We start from the raw sequence: 13937 nt of genomic DNA, 5'->3' as shown, positions 1-13937 counted from the left end.
GCAGACGCCTTCAGATCTGGACGAGTGGCAGCCGGGCTCGTTACGCTCGTGGTCCCGCTGACCTGTGTATATTTGCATGAGCCTTTTTCCTATGAAGTCGGCTTTTATGTTTATAAATATAATTATGTAGCCATAAAATAAGGTACTTTGTGTCATAATGATGATAATAATAACGTTAAATTAATTCAGAATAAAATTGTTATTAGAGACTTCTCACAGAAAAATGCTAATTTCACATTTCAATTTATTTACACAATTTTTGCAAAGTATACGTGATCAGTATAAGACATCCAAGCATTAAAAAATTACATTAGATTGAAAATATGTCAGGGGAGGTTGGCTGGAAATGAATTCAAAAAAGGAAGAAATGGTATAATATTTCTGACCATTAAAATAACCTTGTTCACATATTTTTAAATGAGACACTATGGCTACTGGATTGCTATTGTGTTGATTCCCCTGGAAAATGTTTACAGCGATTTTGATAGTTTGTTGTAATGTTAATATTTACAATTGGGCAGAAATTACATTATCTTGAACAACTTAGAGTAAAATATTTTAGCTATAAATGTGAAAGAAATACATAGATTTTTCAGTATTATTTTAATTGACATGCAAGCAAAAAGTTTGAGGTTCCCTATGATAGATCACGGAAGACTAATGTGTATGTATGTACTCTAGCCAGCACTCATTGGTACCAAGTTAGCTGCCATGCTTTTGCTCTGGGGCTCTGGTTCATCCCTAAATTCATCAGTTGGGGTGCCTGGGTAGCCCGCATTAGATTTCCCAGAAATCTAGTCCAGATAGCCCAGAACCAAGCCCAGACTAATTCCTTTCATGGTCATTCCCTTAACATAAGAGGAGAAAATGACAGACCTGTACGTCCCTCCTGCAGGTTTCCAATTTTAAGGTCTACTGACAATAATATATTGATCAAAAATAAGACACACAGACACACACAGAGCCAGATGAGTCTAATTCTCTATTTCTCTAATTCCATAATGATATGGTTTTACTAACAGTACACTCAATTTATATTATTAAACAATACTTAATGTTCTAATTTTCAACTTAAGGATTCAGATTTAAGCAGTTTTTAATATTTTTTAAAATTTATTTATTTGAGAGAGAGAGAGTGAGTATGAACAGGGCAGAGGGACCCTTGTATCAGTTCTTATTGAAAAGGGGGCCAGTCCTAATATACTGCTGAGATGCTTTCTTGAAGCTTAGACATGATGGGTCCATAGTGGATGAAGTAGACATGCAGAACTTTCTTAGCATAATACTAAGAAAGGGATCAGAAGACTCAGGGAGGCTGGAATGTTAAAGTGGATTTGTTGTGCAAGAATCCAATTCATGTCTATGTTTTCTAGGAAGGCACAGAGGATAGCCCTTCGCTAGAGCCACAGAATGCATGGGTAGGGCATGAGGGAGATCTTTAAGAAATATAGTTAAGAAACTAGTGAGGGACGTCCTCTGAAATATAATATTGACAGTAGAAGATGGTACCATAAAGCTCTGCTCCCTAGCGTCAAAGGGGTGAATACTCCAAATTAACAGGAATCAGTTATTGACATTTAATCGTTAAAAGCAAGTCACAGCAATCTGTTGATTTACTGACAGAACGTTAGAAATAATACATTCAGGACCAGATCCAGAAGGCACCAGTAAATTATACAATAAGGCAGCCCAGATTCCCATGTCACATACCTTTGTTGTACTAACACCAATCCCCTAGCTTACAAATACCGTCTCGTGGGGAAGGAAGAGGTGGTCCCTTCTAACCAAATGATGGATGAGGAAAAACAGTACTGGTGGACAGAGGAGTCAGTTCAATGTTGGTACTAACAAAAATGGACTTCTGTTGTGACACAGTCCCACTCAGGAGTGGTCCTAATAGGCAGTGATGAATCTTCCCAGTAGGTACTTCTGCAAGCAGTCTGTTTGGTTATTTACCTCCTATGGAGAGAGAAGTGATCCAATATACAAATATACATGGATTTCTGAGCAGATGAATGGCTTGGATGGTTGTTAGAGGTCAGGAAGTAATTATACTAGAAGACTGGGGAAAAAAACAAAAACAAAAACAAATGGGTAAAGAGGTATGTGGATGACCCATGGAGATGGCCAAGGCATGCAGATTTTTTGGTTTCATGATACCCACCTCTACCCGTTGCAGTCGAAAACTAGGTACTCGGGATGACTTGTTCAGTAAATATCAGCAAGCCTCTCTCCTTGGTCGAGCCGGTAGTGACACATGTACATAGTATCCACGATGGTAAGAGTGAAGACCATGCCATGACTAACTCCCGCAACATCTGATCGAGCTATTGTCACTGCAGAGCGTCCAAACTGCCAGCAGCCAAAATCAATGCTGAGTATTCAATAAGGAGCAATCAAATATGGAAAAATGCTTCAGGAGAACCACCAGCCCCTTGGTGGCAGGTGGATTGCATTGGACTCCCTTACCTTAAAAGTGCTGCAGTTTGCCCCTTCCAGAATTTACAGATAGTTTCAGAAGTTTGCCTTCCCTGTCCTAAGTGCCTCTTGCAACAGTACCATCTGAGACTTGGAGAATGCCTGATCTATCATATGGTATCACATACAACCTTGTCTTAGATCAAAGGGCCCATTTTATTGCAAAAAAGGTGTGACGGTGAGCACAAGACCACAGAATCCCTTAGCCTTACCATGCACTGAATTAGAAGTAGCTGACCTAATAAAACAGGGGGAGGCTTGTCAATGACTCAGCCCAGGTACCAGCTCAAGGTAAACAGTGTGCAGGATTGGGATGTTGACCTCCATGATGTCATGTGTGTGCAGAACTAACAGCTGAAAAATTATGCTCTCTCCTCAACAGCTGTAATACATCGGTCTCAAGACCAAAGAGTAGAAATCAGATTGGCTCTTCTCACGGTCACCCCCAGTGCTCCATTTCTGGAATTTGTGCCTATTGTCTCCCATACGGGGCCTTCTCTTTTGATGACAAAGCAAGAGACACCATGGGAACCTAACTCAGAAGTGCAGCAGGGTTATTTCTTGTGGGGCAAACCTTTGACCAGTGGGGATGGGAGCTAATGGAAAAAATTTCCCCTAAAATGCATTTCACATTGCACCGCATAAGCTTCTTTGGGATTGAACAACCTGTTTTTCCATAGTGGTTCCAACCTGGTAACACTTCCTTGTTTTGGCTTTCCTTCCTTCTTCGTTTCACTTGTCCTTTCTCTCACTCCTATACCCTGCAATAACGCTCCCCAGTAAGGTACTGCCCAGAAGGATTCAGACTCCACTTTCTGGAGAAATCTGAGGAGAGGTTCTGTATCAGTAGTTTCCTAGAAAAAAAAAAACAAATTTGCTCCAAAACATAGCCTCTCCTCTGCTAGAAACAAGGCTTCTGGCAATTTTATTTCTTCATATCCTTCCTGCCAGCAAACTTTAAATTTTCTCATCCCAAAATGATTTAAATTCCTGTCTCCAACAGGTGCTTCATTACATGTAGATCTATTCTCTTCTTTCTAGAAATAAATAACCACGGCTCTTGATCAGGCCTTCAGCATCTCTCACTATAACAGGCCTCCTCCGGTGTTAACTCCTTACATCAGTCCCTCACTGCCACTGGAGTAAGCTATCTCAGTGGCAAATCTGATCTTGTCACTCTCTGCTTAAAATTCTTCAGTGGCTCCTGGTACCTAAAAGATGACACTGAGGTTCCTTTTCCTCATATACAAAGTCCTCCGGGATCCAACCCCTGTTGGCCTTTCTAAATTCATTTTCTCCCACTCCTTGGCAGTTCTGGCCCATTTTACACTGCACTATCTACCTGAGTAAATGTTACTCTCCATTACATTTCAGACTGTAGCTGTCCCAACTGCAGGAAGCCTCACCTAGCTTCCCCTTCCCAAGCCATAACCCATAGAACCCTGTGTGCAACTTCCTTTTTGTACTAACTATTGGACATTTTAAGTAACAGTTCACCATCTGTTTGCTTCTAAAGGCAAGTATCATGTCATATGCATCTGCATATCCCCAGTGCATGGCCTGTTACATAAGTCTTAATATGCAATTAATAAATTTTTGAGCAAGTAAGTTAAAAGGTAACTTTTAAATTTTGACACTTCACTCAACAAATCTGTTCCTAGAAACTTAAACAGAACTGCTTCTGACAAAACCAAATCCCACGTTATTTGGATTTCTTTGTTAAGGTAGACAGATCACCCCTGTAATTGCATGTCTGACTTCCTACCCTTCTGATACTCAAACACCTGTTACCGAGAGATTAAACTGCTCTGACACAGGTATTGTCCTGGAGTGAGGCCTGGTACTCTAAAGTGCCCTGGTTACCCATCCATCTCTGAGTCAGCATGGAACAGTTCTCACTGACGATCCATGGCACCATAGGTCCCAACCTACTGGTTCTCATTTTCCGTTTCCCTGGTATTCAGTCTTAGTTACTGCCTTCTTTTTCATGTCTCTGCTTGATATTCTAGTTCTTGCAAAGTCTAAGTCTTCCTCCCTTTATCCTCGTCTTTCGGAACCTAGGTCTCTGCTCCCTACTGGCTGCCTTCCAACTGTACCCGGGTTAACTGCCTGACCTCTGAATCTCTTTGAGTCACCTGTTCTAGATCTTGAGCTTGGCTTTGACCAAAAGTACATGTGTGCTATCTGTCCTTCCTGCCTGTTGGCCTGGCATCCAGTTCTGAACCTTCCTTAAGGCCCATTTCCTGTCAGCTTGCCTGGACTTACAATCTTGAACTTCACCTGGCCATTCTCACCCTCCCTCTCAGAAACCAGACAGAACATCCCCAAATTATTAAGCTTTTGAATAAATCCGTATTTTATTATATAGAGCTTGCTTAAAGTGAGTTATATTTGTAATACAAAGAAGAAAAAAGTTTTAGGAGTAAATTCGGGGGTAATAACTCTCTCTGACTGGACTCAATAATTCAGAACTTTGTACAAGACGATTTAGAGGAGTGGTTCCTCTGCTGAAAAGCACCTCATAGAGCCCCACGGGGTGTGAACAAGTTTTTTGACATCAAGCTTTCAAGGAATCATCAGAAAATGTACATATACATGACAGGCAATTCTTGGCTTATCATTCTCCTTCTAACTACCTGTCTTAAATTATTTAATTACCAAGATTGATTTAGCTTATCCAAACGTCCTAAAAAGCAAACCATTTTTGCTCCCCCCCGCCAAATTTCTGGAATAATATTGATAAGGAAGCTGAAACTTTGTCCCAAATAAGACTTCAGCATTATTTGTATATTCATATGTTCACATTTCCTTTATGTTCAGAATGAATTTGTTGGTGGTTCCCTAATTCATCTGCATCCTTCTTTCAAGTAATAAATGACATCCAAGTTTAATGAGTTGGCTATCTTTTCAAAGAAACACTTTCCCTGCATTTCCCTGTTATTATTTAGTTGTTTTAAAGCCTACCAAGTCACTGAATTGTTTAATTTGCAGCTTTCCACAGAAAAGAATTGTGTTTTGCTGAGTAAAGTACAGCATGATGCATTCTCTATGCTGAAGATGAGCTATTGATTTTTCTTTAATGATATTTGATTTGGGGGCATAAATTACTGTTAAATTGCTATGTCTTTTCGAATTGAACACTTCACAAATGGATTCAAGATGGTCCTTTATGGATTAAAACACTTCTGAACAGCACATTATTTGTAACAACAAAATAAATCACCAGTATGTGAATATAATATCGATTATATCTTTCTTTCCCCCATTAATTTGAACTTTACATCTAGTATTTCAGTTTTTATGTAGTGAGATGGCATTATGTCCACACTGATGACAGCCAAGAAATGTTTCCAATTAAAATTTCAACATAAAAAGTATTGTTTCAGGTAAAACTGGTCTGAAGACAAAAGCTAACGTGGCATTTTCAAAACATTTGATGTCAATAGCCTGTCATTGACTCTTTCATGAACGCAGAACAATCTCATTGGAAAAGTACCTATCTCGGGAGCTGCCACAAACAGCTGAGAAAACAGATTTCAGGCTGGCTCTGAGCATTAGCTCTTGATTCAACTGAAAAAGAGGAAACATCCATAAAACTTATTTCAGCCAATGAAGAAAAGTGTTTTTTTAACTCATGTTCTCCCACTCAAACCACAATGAAGTCTTTTTCATATTGTAATTGCAGTGAAGTGTCCTGGGAATGGTATCATCTACCATCCTCATCACCATTCTCATCCCCATCCTCATCCCCATCCTCATCCCCATCCTCATCACCAGCACTACCCATGTGTGACCAGCCACAAGGTAGGCATAACAAGATTGAAACTAGGAATTTTCAAGGGGGTGAATTCTAAAGAAAGAGGATGTAAATATCAAATATAGTTCCAAAATACCAAGGAAGGAACTGGGAAGGAGATCAAAGCCAAGGATGGTTATCAGGATATCCAACATAAAGATATTAGACCTAAGTGAGAAAAGCCCAACTGACACAAGATCCCATCTCTTGACTTTCCAACTGTTGCTTTTTCCTGGCTATTATCATCAACAACAGGATATAAAGTGCTGGTATGGGGATATATTGACATTTTAAGAGGACAAAAGAAAATGACACTATTGGCTAAAAGAAAAAAATGTCACCGGGGAGAAAAATGAGACGGTCTTATCAGAGGGTTGTACATGGAGTTTAACCCCTATTAGATCCTATAAAGTGCTACACATGTGAGGTTAAATTATATACTCTTCAGAACAAGCTTTTGCGGTGGTGACACAATTTGTCCTACGTTAGAGAGGAGGAATTGGGCTCTAAATGTGTAAGCGATATGCCCACTCAGGCGAGAGTTACAAGGCAGAAGTGAAAGCCATGCTCAACTGAGGCGAAGATTGCTCATCCCAGGACAGATGTCCGCAGTTCTCAGACTTAGCCTCATGTTACTATCACCGAAGGATCTTTAGAAAAGTACCTCTGCTTGGGCACCAGTCAGGGTCAGTCAAACATGAGTCTCTAAGGGAGCCAAACATGAGTACTTTTTTTTTTTTTTTAAAGATTTTATTTATTTATTTGACAGAGAGAGAGACACAGTGAGAGAGGGAACACAAGCGGGGGGAGTGGGAGACGGAGAAGCAGGCTTCCCGCCGAGCAGGGAGCCCAATGCGGGGCTCGATCCCAGGACCCTGGGATCATGACCTGAGCCGAAGGCAGACGCTTAACGATTGAGCCACCCAGGCGCCCCCAAACATGAGTACTTTTAAAAAGCTTCCCGTGTAATCACAATGTGTAGCCAAGGTTGAAAACACTGTGCTAGCAGGAAGACTACCTAACCGCTGTGAAGTAATAGGTAGTGACAAGGCCACCTGTCCAGGACACAAAGTAACCAATATTTCTAAGACCTATCGACTGAGTGCCTGTAAGTGGCCAAAACAAATATTTTTGGCCAGAAGCATAAGTGCAGATGATTCCTTTCAGCATGTTTATAGCTAATTCATAGCCCAAAAAGGAAGTTGAAAAACAATGATAAGTGAATATAACTTCCTGACAAAAACTTAGAATTGCATAGATATTTCCTGTAGGAAATATCTAAGTTAATTGAGGCCCAAGAATTCACTTGAAAGGCCACTGCAAGAAAACAAACAGCTTAAAACTTGCCCCTTCCTTTGGCAGGAAGGCCTCTTTACTTCTCAGAATAACTCAGTATCTAAAGCTTTAGGAAATGCAGAGACTAAGATCAAGAGAGAGATCAAGTCGGAGTCTAAGAAGCACGTAGAGCTATTTAAAGATTGGGAATGAAAACGTCACTTTAGAGAGATGACAGACACAAAAGAGAAAGCTGGCTAGGATGGAACTTTAAGAACCTCAAGAGACTATTAGAAGGAGTGGCAGGAAGGTAGAAGGAAAACAGGAGAATGTAAGGACCAGAAGGTTACAGAGGAAAAGGTTTCCAGAAGTGAGGAGTGTTCATCTGATCAATTGCTGCTGAGAAACCAGGGAGGATGAAGACAGAAAACTGCCCATTGCGTTTGGCAGTATGGATGTTACCAGTGACCAGTGGTGCTTCTTGCTGTCCACTTTAGTCCAAGGGCATAGTTAAAACTAATTTGTGCTCTGCCATGAAATTATACCTCCTATTATGTTTGATGGCCAAATAAGTTGATCCTGACTTAGATCAATTTTACAACCCAAAATTTTAAGTTCTTTTTAAACCTCAGTTCTTTGGGGGTGGGTAGTGGTGGTGAGAGGGGAACCGGAGTTTGAAAAGCTAAACTAAAAAAGAGAAAATACATACTTAACCTTAATCTTGCCAGTTTTTTTTTTTTTTTTAAAGATTTTATTTATTTATTTGAGACAGAGAGCATGAGAGGGAGGAGGGTCAGAGGGAGAAGCAGACTCCCTGCCGAGCAGGGAGCCCGATGCGAGACTCGATCCCGGGACTCCAGGATCATGACCTGAGCCGAAGGCAGTCGCTTAACCAACTGAGCCACCCAGGCGCCCCCTTAATCTTGCCAGTTTTAAAAAATTAACCAGAGACATAATTCTGGTTATTTGTCTTGACTCATAAAAATTTACAATAAAATGTGCTTTAAATTTTTAAAATTTCTTTACACCAAATGTCTGTAAATGACAAGATGCTCTTTAGAAAATTGTGGTTGAAGGTATGTTTTTAAAAGTGTGGGTTTGGCACAGAGAGCAAACTGATGGTTGCCAGAGTTGGGGGAGGGGTGGGAGGATGGTCTAAATGGGTGAAGGGGAGTGGGAGATACAGGTTTCCAGTTACATGGTAGCTATACTTGAGGTGAGCATAGTAGAATATTTAAACTTGTTGAATCACTATGTGGTACACCTGAAACTAATGTAACATTGTGTGTCAACTATTCTCAAATAAAAAAAAATAATAAGTGAAAGGAATAAAACAGCTTGCTAAGAAAGAGACTGAATCATCTCACAGCAGGCCAACGAAAGGTTATTTTGGGGGGAATAGGGTTCTATTCTCCATCTCCACAGAAGGTGAGACAAGGCTCAAAGTAAAGTAAAAGAAATATACATTATTTCTGTGGAAGGAATTCCGACCAGGTGGTAAGGCATATGTTATAGGCTGAATTATGCCTCCCCACCCACCTCTCCACCAAATCACACACTGAAGCCCAAACCACTCCATACCTCAGAATAGGACTATATTTGGAGATAGGATCTTTAAAGAGGTAAGTTAAATGAGGTCATTAGGCTGAGCCCTAATCCAATATGACTGGTGTCCTTACAAAAAGAGGAGATCAAGACACACAAAGAGACACGGGCAGTGCATATGCACGGAGAAAGGGTCATATAAGGACACAGCAAGAACACAGGGCCATCTACAAGCCAAGAAGAGAGGCTGAAACCAACCCTGCCAACACTTGGATCTCAGACTTCTAGCCTCCAGAACTGTGAGGAAATAAATTTATGTTGTTTAAGCCACCAAGTCTGGGATATTTTGTTATGGCAGCTGATGGGGTTCAGGATATGCCACTGCAAATATGGTACCTTGGCATATGAAATATTTTAAGGTGAAGACGTTTTGAGAAAGTGGCAGAAGCAGGAAGGTCACTCAGGTCATAAAACCCTCATGTGAAAGGTGCCCTCTCTATACCTGGAAGAAAGAAGCATCCTTATCTCTGAAGACAAAGGGACACTGAAAAGAATCCTAACAGACCTTGGTATGTTTCCCCCAGCGTACTATATTTATCTCATACTCATATCTTTAACCTATCCTATTCCTCCACAACTGTCCACTCTTCATCAAACAAAAGTAACACTACTCAAACCTCTTTCTTCAAGTCTTCATTGCCTTATGAAGGCTCCCGAGTCATATAAAACCTGTATTAAATAAATTTGTGTGCTTTTCTCCTGTTTAAAACAAGTGTGGGTGTGGGACCTTTATTTACTAATTTTCAAAAAGTAGAGAGAGTCATACTATATGATTTCAATTGTATGACATTCTGGATAGTAAACAATAAAAGATAATGGTTGACAGGGTGTTCAGAAGGAGAAAAGGAGAGTAAGTGATGTACATGGGGATTTGTCAGGCAATGAAACTGTTCTGTATGATACCGTAATGGTAGATACAGGACATGGCATTTGTCAAAACCCACAGAACTTTAGAGAACAAAGAATGAACCTTAGTGTATATAAAATTTTTAAAAAATCATTTAGAAGGTTTGGAGGTGTCAGGAAAGAGACCATGAAAAGAAAATCTAACGGTATTACAATGTATGAAACAACTCACTGGAAGGGAGTTGGGAATGAAAAGGTGCTGACTTTAGTGAATTTAGAAACGAGTAGAGTCTGTAAGACTAAAGGCAAAACAAACTGCTTATAAGCACTAAAACTGATGAAGTTATTTCCCACAGGAGTACAGGGGTAAGGGATAATCATTCTGACACTGCTATACACGTGTACTATAATTGAACAGTAAATAAATGGATTGATAGTGGGAACCAAGTTTCTCAGTGTTAGTGTGGGAGATCATGGAAGAGCAAGGGGAAGAAGCTAGTATGATCCATTTGGTAATTGATTAGAACTGGAGATACCAGTATGAACTCATGGTTAGCTTAATATAGACATATATGGTTACACATAGAAATAGTTACAGATGCTATAAACATGTACAATACACAATGTATAAGTATACACACACACACTTATTTCCTTACTCCATTGGCAGAGAAGACCCAAAAGCAACAATACACCAGTAATGAAAAGCACATCTAGCACCGAAATTACACTAGAGAAATCAAACCTACATTACCTCAGCCAGGTGATCAAGGTCAATATCAATAGTGATAAATCATGTTGATAGGATGGACCATTGATATAATATGATAAAAAATGGCACTTTATCCCTGGGGCCTTCCTCCCCCAAACCCACAACTCCAATCTAATAACAAGAAAACCAACAGACAAATCCAACAGATGCCATTCTATAAAATGCTTGACCAGTATTCCTAAAAACTAGCAAGGTGTTCAAAAACAAGAAAAGCTGAGGCTGGTATAGCCAAGAACTGCCTAAAGAAACACGACAACAAAATGCAGTGTGGCGTCCTGGGGGAGATTCTGGGAAATCCAGGAAGAGGACATAAAATAGCAACTAAAGATATTTAAATAAGCTATGGACTTTAATAAAATGGATTCATATTAGTTCATCAATTGTAACAGATATACTATATTAATGTAGGATGTTAAGATGGGAAACTGGGAGAAGGGCATATGAGTACTCCCTGTACTATCTTCCCAATTTTCTTAGAAAACTAAAATTATTCTAAAATATAAAGTCTATTTTTAAAAAAAGCAAAGAGCGTATCTTTTTTTTTTTTTTTAAGATTTTATTTATTTATTCATGAGAGAGAGAGAGAGGCAGAGGGAGAAGCAGACTTCCCGCAGAGCAGGGAGCCCGATGTGGGACTCGATCCCAGGACTCCGGGATCATGACCTGAGCCGAAGGCAGACGCTTAACCATCTGAGCCACCCAGGCGCCCACAAAGAGCGTATCTTAGAGAATCATTCAAGGCAATAGCAATTTGAATGTATTAGCTGGATTATGATGTAATAAAATAAGCCATCTTCTTAAGAGAGAACATCTATTTATAACACAATGGCAGTAACAATCAATGATAACCTTGTTTATCAAGCCACTATATCTGAGTGTCTTTTTGGTTCTTGGACTCAATTCCAATGTGTGCGAAGGGTGTTCCCCCCACACCAAGAAACAATCCTTGGGCGCCTGGGTGGCTCAGTCATTAAGCGTCTGCCTACGGCTCAGGTCATGATCCCAGAGTCCTGGGATCGAGTCCCACATCGGGCTCCCTGCTCAGCAGGAAGCCTGCTTCTCCCTCTCCCACTCCCCCTGCTTGTGTTCCTGCTCTCACTATCTCTCTCTCTGTCAAATAAATAAATAAAATCTTAAAAAAACAAAAGAAACAATCCTTGCCCCCCAGCAGGCGTCCGGGGAGTCAACTCAAGTCTCTCAATTCTGACACCATCTGGCCAGAGACAGCATCAGGTTCCACAGGTCAAGGGTTTAGTCCTGCAAGATGGCCCTCCCTACTTCAGATGTCAGTTGCAAGCCCACGTTGTTATCTGTACTTCTGACGGACCAGCTGTAAATCAGAGGTTCCCAAGTCTCACTCCTTGGATTTGATTAATTTGCTAGAACAGCCACAGAACTCAGAGAAACATCTTACTTACTAGATTGCCGGTTTAGCATAAAAAGATGTAACTCAGGAACAACAGATGGAAGAGCAGCCCGGGGCAAGGCTTGGGGAAAGGGGGTGGAGCTTCCATACTTTCTCCAGGGCACCACTTTCCTAGTGCTTCCAAGTATTCACCAACCCAGAAGCTCTCCACACCTTGTCCTCTCGGTTTTTATGAAGGCCTCATCATATAGGCATGATTGACTAAATTATTGCCCTTTGATAATGGAGATCAACCTCGAGGGCCTCTCCCCTCCTCAAAGGTTGGGGAGTGGAACTGGGAGTCCCAACCTGATCATATGGTTGGTTCTCATGGAAAGTACCCCCAGCCTAGGTGCTTTCCAGAAGTCATCTCATTAACATAAAACACCTTTGTCACTCTCAACACTTAGGAAATGCCAAGGGTTTGGGAAACTATGAGCCAAGAACTGTTGACAGAAACCAAATATATATGAGAAATACAGTAGTCTTCCTTTATTCGAGGGGATACATTCCAAGACCCCTAGTGGATGCCTGAAACTACAGATAGCAGAGAATCTTATACACACTATATTTTTCCTATACATATACACCTATGATAAAGTTTAATTTATACAATAGGCACACAAAGAGATTAACAACAACAATAATAAAATAGAACAATTATAACAATATATCATAACGCAAGTTATGTGAATGTGGTTTCTCTCTCTAAAAACGTCTTATTGTACTGTACTCACCCTCCTTCTTGGGATAATGTGAGATGACAAAATGCCTACATGATGAGGTGAAGTGAGGGGAATGATGTAAGCACCGTGACGTAGGATTAGGCTCCCACTGAACTTCTGATAACACGTAAGGAGGAGGATCATCTGCTTCTGGACCACGGTTGACCTCAGGTAACAAACTGTGGAAAGCAAAACTGCAGAAAAGGGGGACTACTGTATATTTTGGTCATCTGAATGACCAAACATATAATTCTTATAAATCACAGTCTCACAGAGTGTGTCCTCCCAAAATCCATATGTCAAATTCCTACCCCTAAAAGTGATGGTATTAGGAGGTGGGGTCTTTGGAAGGTGATTAGTGCCTTATTAAAAAGGCTCCAAATGAGGGCACAAGAAATCTATAACCTGAAAGACAGCCCTCACCTGACCATGCTGGCTCCTGATTTCAGATTTCTGGCCTCCAGAACTGTTAGAAATAAACTTCTGTTATCCATAAGTGACTCAGTATTTTGTTATAGCAGCTTAAATGGACAAGACAAGCATTTCAAAATTATTATCTTATTCGATGTTCACCACACCTCTTGAGAAGAATGAAAAAGAAAAAAAGTACGTCAGTTTTGTATTTATTGGAAAACATAAGAGATAATAAAATGTACAATATATCTTTTTAATCACTGCACATGAAATGAATAAAGCAAAGACCATGGAAAATGCAACATACAATTAAATAGGCATATTTCTTAACATTTGTGAAGAAACTTGGATGCATTTCTCCCTGGTGAAGTACGGTGCCTCTTTATGGAGCATTCTCATTATCTAGCCTTTCCCATGTCTATAAATTTCTATGTGGACACCCATAGGTAATGAATGGTAAGACACCGGGTCTTACTTCTCAAATGACCTTGATTGTAGCCTCCCAAATCTGAAAATAGAAATTTAAACAAGTTTCACTAAATTGAATACTTACATCTTATACCACCCAATATGTTCTATTTTTTTAAAAGTTAACATTTTAAGTTGTAAAATTCAAATAAA

The 13937-nt window shown here is 40.1% G+C and overlaps 1 long non-coding RNA gene across 2 annotated transcripts in view; it reads right to left on the bottom strand.

The window, feature by feature from the left end:
* Positions 1–13489: 13489 nt before the first annotated feature.
* The window catches only part of LOC135365440 (uncharacterized), a 105989-nt gene continuing 105541 nt past the window's right edge, over positions 13490–13937 (bottom strand). For both annotated transcript variants that reach the window (XR_010413298.1, XR_010413299.1), the window contains exon 4: positions 13490–13824. This is a non-coding gene — a long non-coding RNA (uncharacterized LOC135365440). The remainder of the gene's footprint in view (positions 13825–13937) is intronic.

Source organism: Mirounga angustirostris, unplaced genomic scaffold (assembly GCF_029215605.1).
Source record: "Mirounga angustirostris isolate CCGP_5_RB_7025 unplaced genomic scaffold, mMirAng1.0.hap1 SCAF_7, whole genome shotgun sequence".
In the NCBI taxonomy this organism is placed as follows: Eukaryota; Metazoa; Chordata; class Mammalia; order Carnivora; family Phocidae; genus Mirounga; species Mirounga angustirostris.
The sequence above is the reverse complement of the archived record's forward strand: the minus strand, read 5'-3'. Positions and strand labels throughout refer to the sequence as shown.